We start from the raw sequence: 9,579 nt of genomic DNA on the forward strand, positions 1-9,579 counted from the left end.
AGGAAGGGGCTCAGTCTGGGGAGGCCTCCTGGAGGAAGTGAGCTCTCAGTAGGGCCTTGAAGGGAGGAAGAGAGCTAGCTTGGCGGGTGGGCAGAGGGAGGGCATTCCAGGCCCGGGGGATGACATGGGCCGGGGGTCGATGGCGGGACAGGCGAGAACGAGGTACGGTGAGGAGATTAGCGGCGGAGGAGAGGAGGGTGCGGGCTGGGCTGTAGAAGGAGAGAAGGGAGGTGAGGTAGGAGGGGGCGAGGTTATGGAGAGCCTTGAAGCCCAGGGTGAGGAGTTTCCTGGCTTTTAAAATAGTGCTTGACACGCAGTGTCAGTGAGGTAGATTTGAGAGTCATCTGCGTAGAGGCAGTAGTTACTGGAGAGCAAATCTGCTGGACTTTGAGAAGCCCTGGCACCGCTCCTTCAGTCCACTGGGCCAGGATCCTGCTTTCTCTCTATCATTCACTTTGCAATCCCATCCCCCGCGGCACAGGCTGCAGGCAGAGGAAGCAGCACCCCTGAGTGGCGGAGCTCCATGTCTCAGGCTCAGTGGATCAAGCAGTCATCGCCTTGAATCAACGCCATCTCAAGGGCAGTCCAACCGGTTCGTCTAACTGGGCTCCACAGTTGTGCAACCCTCACCCACCCCCACCCAACATACAGTCTGTCACCTGGAGAGAGAGGTAGGGGAGGAGTGTAGGGAGCTAAAGAGGAGAAAGTCTGGAAGGCAGAGAGCTGAAGGACCTGGTGGTCTTTGGGGTTGGAGATGGTGGGATAGGGCATGGCCAGAGTTTCTGGGGGATGGCAGTCACGTGCAGGGACCCATCCTGGAATTTACCAAGCTGATTGTGGGGAGGGAGGGTGGGGAAGAAAAGCAGAGAAGCAGTGGGGCCTAGTGGATAGAGCACGGGCCTGGAAATTAGAAGGACCTGGGTTCTGATCTTGGCTCCGTCACTTGTCTGCTGTGTGACCTTAGGCAAGTCATTTGACTTCTCTGTATCTCAGCTACCTCATCTGTATTACGGGGATTAAGACTGAGCCTCATGTGGGACATGGACTGTGTCCAACCTGATTAACTTCTGTCAGCTGCGGTGCTTAGCACAGTGCCTAGCACATAGCAAGTGCTTAACAAATGCCATTAAAGAAAAAAAAGCCACCCCTTAAAATTGTTGGACCTAAGTTCCATAAAATGCTGTAATCGGTCTTCTTTTTGCAAGAAATCTGAACTTGCTACTTCAAAGAGCAATCGAATGTTAGTGAAACAGATTCAACTGACTGTGGACCTTTAAGAAAAATAGTCAATGTATCTTCTCGTGGGTACATTATTCCTCCTGTCTGCACCTTCCCCGGTGTGAAAGCTTCTCCATGGCATTTGTTTCTCAACTGAGAGGAAACAAGCAGGCTTCACATTCTCCATAAAGCTGGTTTTAAAGCATCTATAATTTGGTCTTTCAAAACCAAACTTATTTGTAGACAAGACAAAGCATGCAGTCCTTGGTTAGGGCACTGTTCATGCCAAGTTTGAAGTTGGAAGGCAGAGCTGTTTTGGAGTTGTCTACGCACAAATAAGCATCTAAAAAAATTTCTTAACATCTGAAAAAACCCCATAACCTCTAACGGTTGAAGTTTGCTTAACTCCAACATGGCTGAATGGAAGTTTGCAAAACTTTCCGAAGAAATTTTGTGCTGAGTGCACAACAGAGGTGGTGTGATTTTTATAAAAGAAAATCCCATAAGAAGAGAGAGAGGTCCCATAAGAAGAGAGAGAGGAAGGAGAGAGAGAGAAAGAGAGAGATGGCACAGAATGTGAGCATCTTGGAGCAGGGTCGGACCTCAAGATGCATCTAATCCAGTCCCCTGTCTCCGGAAAGAACCACACCTAAACCATTCTAGACGGACGAGAATCTCCACTATTGTTAGCCTAAAGCCCTACAGAGAATAGGAGCTGAAGCAGTCAGTGGTGTCACCTTTGAATGCAAAGAACAGTGAAATGTATTACAACAACTCTATTATTTTTCCTTTTCAAAATCCAGCCTCTGAGAAAGAGCAGCCCAAGGAGGTCAAAATCATTTTTCTTGCAGGATTAGGGCTGACCATTAAACTCAGAGGCAGTTCAGGACAAAGAGATTAAAGAGTCTTAAGTTTCGATGTTCTCTATTTTTGCCTCATTTAGTATTTCTCCAGACTAAGCCTGACTCCTTGTTTATCTATTATAAACCCTTTTTTCCTTTGGCAAAATTAGTCAAGCCGCAGTAGTTCATCTGTTCAACAAAGTTTTACTGTTGTGCAATTTCCAACACCGATATATTAAAGAGGAACCTCTCGTTCAGAAAAAGAGGGCAAATTGTTTCATTTAATTCCAGTGCTTTACAATGTAGTTAATAAAAGCCCAGGTGTATTTTCCTTAGTCAAGTATTAGTGGAGGTAGAGATGTGATTACTTTTCAATAACTCCTTCACTCTTTTGACTAGGTTGGGGGTGAGGGGGTGAGAAGGGTAAAGTAATTTTCCTGGTAATGGCCAGGAAAGAAGTTCCTTCCAGACCAGAGGTTTACTCCACCACTTGTCTGTTGTGTGTTGGGCAAGACACTTAGCTTCTCTATCCCTCAGTTTCCTCATCTATAAAGGAAGGATTAAAATCTGTCTTTCTCCTACTTAGGCTGTGAGCCCCTTGTGACACAGGGACTGTGATAATAATAATAATTTTAGTATTTTTTAAGTGCTTACTATGTGCCAAGCACTGTTCTAAGCACTGGGGGAGATACAAGGTCATCAGGTTGTCCCATGAGAGGCTCACAGTCTTCATCCCCATTTTACAGATGAGGGAACTGAGGCCCAGAGAAGTTAAATGACTTGCCCAAAGTCACACAGCTGACAAGTGGCAGAGCGGGGATTAGACCCCCGACTTCTGACTCCCAAGCCCAGGCTCTTTCCACTGAGCCACGCTGCTTCTCTGCTTACTATGTTCCAAGCACTGTACTAAACGCTGGGGTAGATAACAAGGTAATCAGGTTGTCCCATGTGGGGCTCACAGTCTTAATCCCCATTTTTACATTCATTCATTCAATCATATTTACTGAGCGCTTACTGTGTGCAGAGCACTGTACTAAGCACTCGGGAAGTGCAAATCAGCAACAGATAGAGACAGTCCCTCCCCAGCAACGGGCTCACAGTCTAGAAGGGGGAGACAGACAACAGAACAAAACAAGTAGACAGGCGTCAATACCATCAGATGACGGCGTCAATACCAGCAAATGACGGTAACATTATTATATTTCAGATGAGGTAACTGAGGCACAGAGAAGTTAAGTGACTTGCCCAAGGTCACACAGCTGACAAGTGGCAGAGCCAGGATTAGAACCCATGACCTCTGACTCCCAAGCTCGTGCTCTTGCCGCTAGGCTATGCTGCTTCACCTGATTATCTGGTATTTCTTCCAGTGACTAATACAGTGCTTGACCCATAGTAAGTGCTTAACAAATGCCACAGTTATTATTATTATTATTATTACCCAAAGTCAAAGATCTCATATTGGCCCCTGAGAGTTTGATATTGCCGATTTCTTATTGGCAAGGCTCCCAGTGTAAAAAGTTGGAGGTTTACCCTGGTGAAACAAGCATCAGACCATGGTGAGCTAATGCCTGAAATTAACAGGCTAAAGTTTTTCAAGTCAAGATCAGGAATTTGGCCTCAAAGCAATTGGAAAATTACCCATCTCAGCCCAGTGATTTGGAAGGGAGAAAATAGGGGCTTTCAAAACAGTATCACCCCTTTGAGGATTCCCAGTAAAGGGTCATTGAGGGGAATCAGAGGAGCATCTCTGAGAAACCACAGGAAGCCATATGGAGTCACAGTGTGGTTTCAGAGACAGTTAAAATGCAACAGGCATCATCATCATCATCAATCGTATTTATTGAGCGCTTACTATGTGCAGAGCACTGTACTAAGCGCTTGGGAAGTACAAATTGGCAACATATAGAGACAGTCCCTACCCGACAGTGGGCTCACAGTCTAAAAGGGGAAGACAGAGAACGAAACCAAACATACTAACAAAATAAAATAAATAGAATAGATATGTACAAATAAAATAAATAAATAAATAAATAGAGTAATAAATATGTACAAACATATATACATATATACAGGTGATACACATATATACAGGTGGGAAGCAGTGTGGCCTACCGGGAAGAGCTTGGACCTGGGAATCAGAGGATCTCGGTACTGATCTTAGCTCCGCCATTTACCTGCTGTGTGACCTTGGGCAAGATACTTAACTTCTTTGGGCCTCAGTTTCTTCACCTGTAAAATGGGGATCAAATCCTGCTCCCTCCTACTTAGACTATGAGCCCCATGTGGGACAGGGACTGTATCTGATCTGGTTATTTTGTATCTATCCCAGTGCTTAATATAGTGCTTGGCACATTACTTGTGCCTAATAAATGCCACAATAATAATAATAATTGTTGTTATTGTTATTATTATCAGTACTTGCCTTGGCCTTTGTATGGATCTGAGCTCAACCAGAAAGTTCCTGTTGCCATTATAACCTTGGAGAAAACATTCACCAGGGCACCAAAAAGGGGAATAGGAGCTGTTCTTGAGGTGAAGGGAATAGACCTAAGCATGCCCAGGGACATTCCTACCCCTTATTATGATTAGATTATAATACTAATTAATTAGGTAATATTAATAATTAATATACTACAATAATAGTGACATTTGCTAAGTGCATACTATGTGCCAAGCACTGTATTAAGCCTTGGCTATATACAATACAATCACAACACGTATGGTCCTGGCCTCACATGGGACTCATAGTCTAAGGGGGAGGGAAAACAAGTATTTAAGCCCCATTTTACATATGAGGGAACTGAGGCATGCACGCATACACACACAAACACACACACACAAATGAAGTAATTTGCTAAAGCTCACACAGCAGGCAAAGGGTAGAACTGGGATAAGAACCCAGGTCTTCTGATTCCAGGTCCTATGCTCTTTCCATTAGACCATACTGCTTCTCACCCTTTCAGAAGATGTTGAGACTAAAAGCGTACGTGCCCTGCAGCAGCTGGGAAATCTGAGATCCCGTCAGGAATGAGGCTCCTGGAGAAGCCCCGCCCCCTGTTTTATCGTTCCTCTGGACTCTGCCCTGGAAAAATGCAACAACATGAAGAAGCGCCGTCTGCAAACCTGGAACAGATAACCAAGCCACACCAGCAAACTGGCTCCTGCAGTCAGTTGGGCAAGCCTGGAAAAAAATCCTGGGCTGATTGGGAGGAATGCAAAAATGCAAAAATCAGGATGGAAAGGCTGATCCTTGGTGGTCCCACGAGACTGCCTGACAGCACGTGGAGCAGTGGACAGTCCCAAATTTCTTGGTGAGGCAAAATGAGAAACGGAACAGGCTTGTAGACTGTAAGCTAAACCCTTTAGACTGTAAACTTGTTGTGGGCAGGGACATGTCTACCAACTCCATTATATTGTACTCTCCCAAGTGCTTAGTACAGTGCTTTGCACAAAGTAAGTGCTCAATAAATATGATTGATTGATTGATTGATTAGGCTTGGTGGAGCTCTGGGCCTGGGCTCCATGCTCCCATATCTGGTAGAACTGCAGGGTCAGATCAAAACTGATCTCGTGGGCTGATTGTACATAAAGAGCTTCATCTGTCATCTAGGAGGCTTCATAAGAGGGAGATATCCAATCAGAACTGAGTCAGTGTCCATTTCTGCCCCTTCATCAAGAGATGATGATCAGTTGATTACTGTTATACTCTGTATACCTCTAAATGAGGCGGGTGCTAGGATTTTACCCGCCTTTAGGTTTATGCCTCATGCGACTGTGGAAGCTATCATCATCATCAATCGTATTTATTGAGCGCTTACTATGTGCAGAGCACTGTACTAAGCGCTTGGGAAGTACAAATTGGCAACGTATAGAGACAGTCCCTACCCAACAGTGGGCTCACAGTCTAAAAGGGGGAGACAGAGAACAAAACCAAACATACTAACAAAATAAAATAGAATAGATATGTACAAGTAAAATACTTCTTGTCTTAGCCTTATTTGCCTGCTCCCTAGTTTCTTTTTAGCACCCCCAAATTTATCTTCCACACTGGGTTCTTGGAGATTTGAGAAGTGTTTATCGGATGGCCTGGCTAAAAAACTCCCAAGTCAAAAACTTAGTACTTTTGAATAGGTCAATCTGAATGATCACCATTTGATTGAGTCCTCAGTCTGGGAAATGTCAGCGGGAGTTGGGCCTCTTTCAGGAGGGGTGAGGAGAAAGAGGAGAGGGAGGGACCTGGGTGGACAATAAATATTACTGCTGCTACTACTACTACTATTATTGCTATTACTACTATCACCACTACTCTACTATTGCTACTAACTGTGGTATTTCTTAAGCGCTATGTGCCAGGCATTGTGCTGAGTGCTGGGATGGATAAAAGTAAATTGGGTTCATCACAGTCCCTGTTCCACATTTTACAGATGAGGTAACTGAGGCACAGAGAAGTGAAGTGATTTGCCCAAGGCCACACAGCAGGCAAGTGACAGAGCCGACATTAGAACCCATGACCTTCTGACTCAGTCCCGTGCACTATCCACTACCATAAGTGCTTAATAAATACCATTACTATTATTACTACTACTACTATTAATATTACTAGGATTTGAATGCCACCATCAGAAAATGACCACTGAGCTGACCCAGAAAGGCATTGTTTACATTCTTCTGAGTTTACATTTTGAGCCCTGAAAACAAATGCAAAGATGTCAGATACTTCTAAAGGGGAGGGAGGGCATTCAAACTTCTGCAAAATTCAGGGGCTTCTTCCTGGTTCCCTCTCTGTTCCACTTCACTGTTCGCTGCACTAAATCCCTCTCACAGAGGATATGAAGGGACAAGGTGAGGCGTAGATGAAACTAAGCGTTTCCTTGGCTACTCAGCCACACTGGGAAAAAAAAAACTGTGGGAGGGAAGAATGAAACCAATGGGGACTTGGAACACTGGGGATTGCAATGATCACTGCCATCACTAGCTCCTTTGCTGGACAAATGTAAGGTTTAGTTAAAAAAGAGATGGCCAAAAGGCAAATGTCAATGGAAAATGACGTTCCCTAACTTTGGGAACCCCATTGGCCTAGTGGAATGACCACAGGACTGGGAGTCAGGAGAGCAGGCTTCTAATCCTGTTCCTCCACTTGCTTGCAGAGTGATTTTGGGCAAGTCACTTAACTTCGTTGAACCTCAATTTCCTAATCTGTAAAATGGGGACTCAATACTCATTCTTCCTCCCACTTCGATTGTAAGTCCCCTTTGGGATAGGGACTGTGTCTGGTCTGATTGTATTCACCCCAGCACTTGGCACAGTGCTTGGCACCTAGTAAGCACTTAACAAATACCACAATTGTTATTATTCTTCACCTGTGGCATTTCGGCAAGGTGGCCCCAGCCACAACAAGGAGGCAGAAAGCTCAGCTGGATGCTGAGCTTGCTAAGGAGTCAGATGTTGGTGACTTCTGGGAAATGAGCTGCCGCAGGTTGGCATCTGGATGGTGCAGCTGCCAATGCAACAAGAGGCATGGAAGCGCAACACAGCCCAGCAGGTGGCAAGTGGTTATGGACTTGGCAAATAATTACCGAGAAGAACGCTGCCGATTATTTTTGGCTGAAATGTCCTGGGTATAAATGCAGAGTAAAAGCTTTGTGAATATGGTCGGGGGAGCCATTCGTCTGAGTATTTATATCCTTATTTTTCACCGAGCTGGGCTAGAAGACTTCAGGGATGAAAGATTATTTGGCTCCAAAAGCCTTTCACCAGCCCGCATATCTCTAAATTAAGGAGTGAGGCAGACAGACTATGAGTTACTGGGCACTAATTCATGACTAGGTACAATGTTAGGCATGAAAATTCAAGAGTTCTGGAATGTCTTCTTGCGATTAGACATCTTCTAAAAAATCCCATGAATATCAATAAAGAGAGAAATCCTAAATGGCCTTTTTGAGAAGAGAGCCTGTCTACCCAGAAGCTGTTTGATGGCAGAAGAGAGAGCATGTAGAGTTCATCTGGCTGCAGACAGCCAGGTTGGGGTGGGGGTAAGGGTGGGATGCCCAAGTGAAATCAGGGGCTCCCCTGGAGGTGTCATTTCCAGTGGCCTGGACTCCTGGAGCTCAGTGAGAACGGGCCTCTATTCCTGCCTCTCCCAGGATGGGGACCTAATGGATCTGATCATCCTGTATCGGCCCCAGTGTTTAGCCCAGTGCTTCAGTACATAAGGCTCAATACCCTCATCATCAACACTTCCCCATTCCCCAGGATCTATCTCCCTTCTGGATAGTGCTTGATTACAACTGTTCTTGCCTCCGGGGCAACTAACCTCACCAGGGAGAGCTGGTCCCAGGGCCAATCAAAGCCCCTGCTCCCACCCACCTCCCTCCCTTCCTCCTTCCCTCTCCCCTCTCTCCTTCCCTTCCCCCTCTGTCATTCCAGCCCCTCTTCCCTCTCAATTCCCTCCACTCTTTCCACCCCTGCTCCCTGGGAGTGACTTCACAGCTGTGCAGAATGCTTCACCCCAGACTCCTCTCCCTAGGAGATCTTGACCCGGCCCCAAGCCTCCGCCCCAGCTGTTAGGAAGAAGAACCTTAAATACGATCCCGGGTGGACGTGCTTACTGGGAGGAGGGAGATCCCCATTGGGCTAGGGGGTTTCCTGGGATTTGAGGGTTGATGTCTCTATTTCTGGTCTCTGACATGGTAGGGCTCCTAATATTTTAACAATTGTGGTTTTGTTAAGCACTTACTATTTGCTAAGCTCTGTACTAAAAGCAGCTTCAGCGTCAGATCAGACACAACCACTGTCCCACATGCAGTTCATAGTCTAAAGGAATAGAGAAGAGGTATTGGAGCCCCATTTTCCAGATCAGGAAAATGAGGCACAGAGAAGTCAAATGACTTGCCTAAGGTCACACTGCAGACTAGTGGCAGATCTGGGATTAGAACCCTGGTCTCCTGGATTTCAGTCCTGGGCTGTTTCCACTAGGCCAGGTTGCTTCTCAATCAGTCATATTTATTGAACAGTTACTGTGCGTAGGGCACTGTATTAAGCGCTTGAGAGAGTACAATATAACAGAGTTGGTAGACACATTCCCTGCCTACAGTGAGTTTACAGTCTCGCTAGGCCACGCAGCTTCTCTGAACCTGAGAACAGCGTTGGAATGGGCAAGATACCAGTCAGTGCCCTTGGCACCCTTCACCCAAAGAGATCCTGGAGGGCTGAGACCACAGATCCCAGCCTCTGTACCCTGACAGGCTCTGGCCACCTTGCCTGTGGTCTCTGTGGTGAAGAATTATTTTCACCCCTCACACATTCTTTGGGGTTTGGAGCAAACTGGTTGGCTTAGAGGGAGGGAACTGGGCCCGGCTCCTCACCGAGGGCACGACGGGCAATTCGCCAGTGAGAATAGTAGCCAGCTGGGCACGTGCCTCTGCTAGGGGCAATTCTCCACTGCATCTGTTCCCCGGGAGATGGATGCAGCGGCAGGAGGAGCAGCAGCAGCAACGACAGCAGCCTGGCTGGCACAATT

This window comes from Tachyglossus aculeatus, chromosome 9 (assembly GCF_015852505.1).
Source record: "Tachyglossus aculeatus isolate mTacAcu1 chromosome 9, mTacAcu1.pri, whole genome shotgun sequence".
Taxonomy (NCBI): domain Eukaryota; kingdom Metazoa; phylum Chordata; class Mammalia; order Monotremata; family Tachyglossidae; genus Tachyglossus; species Tachyglossus aculeatus.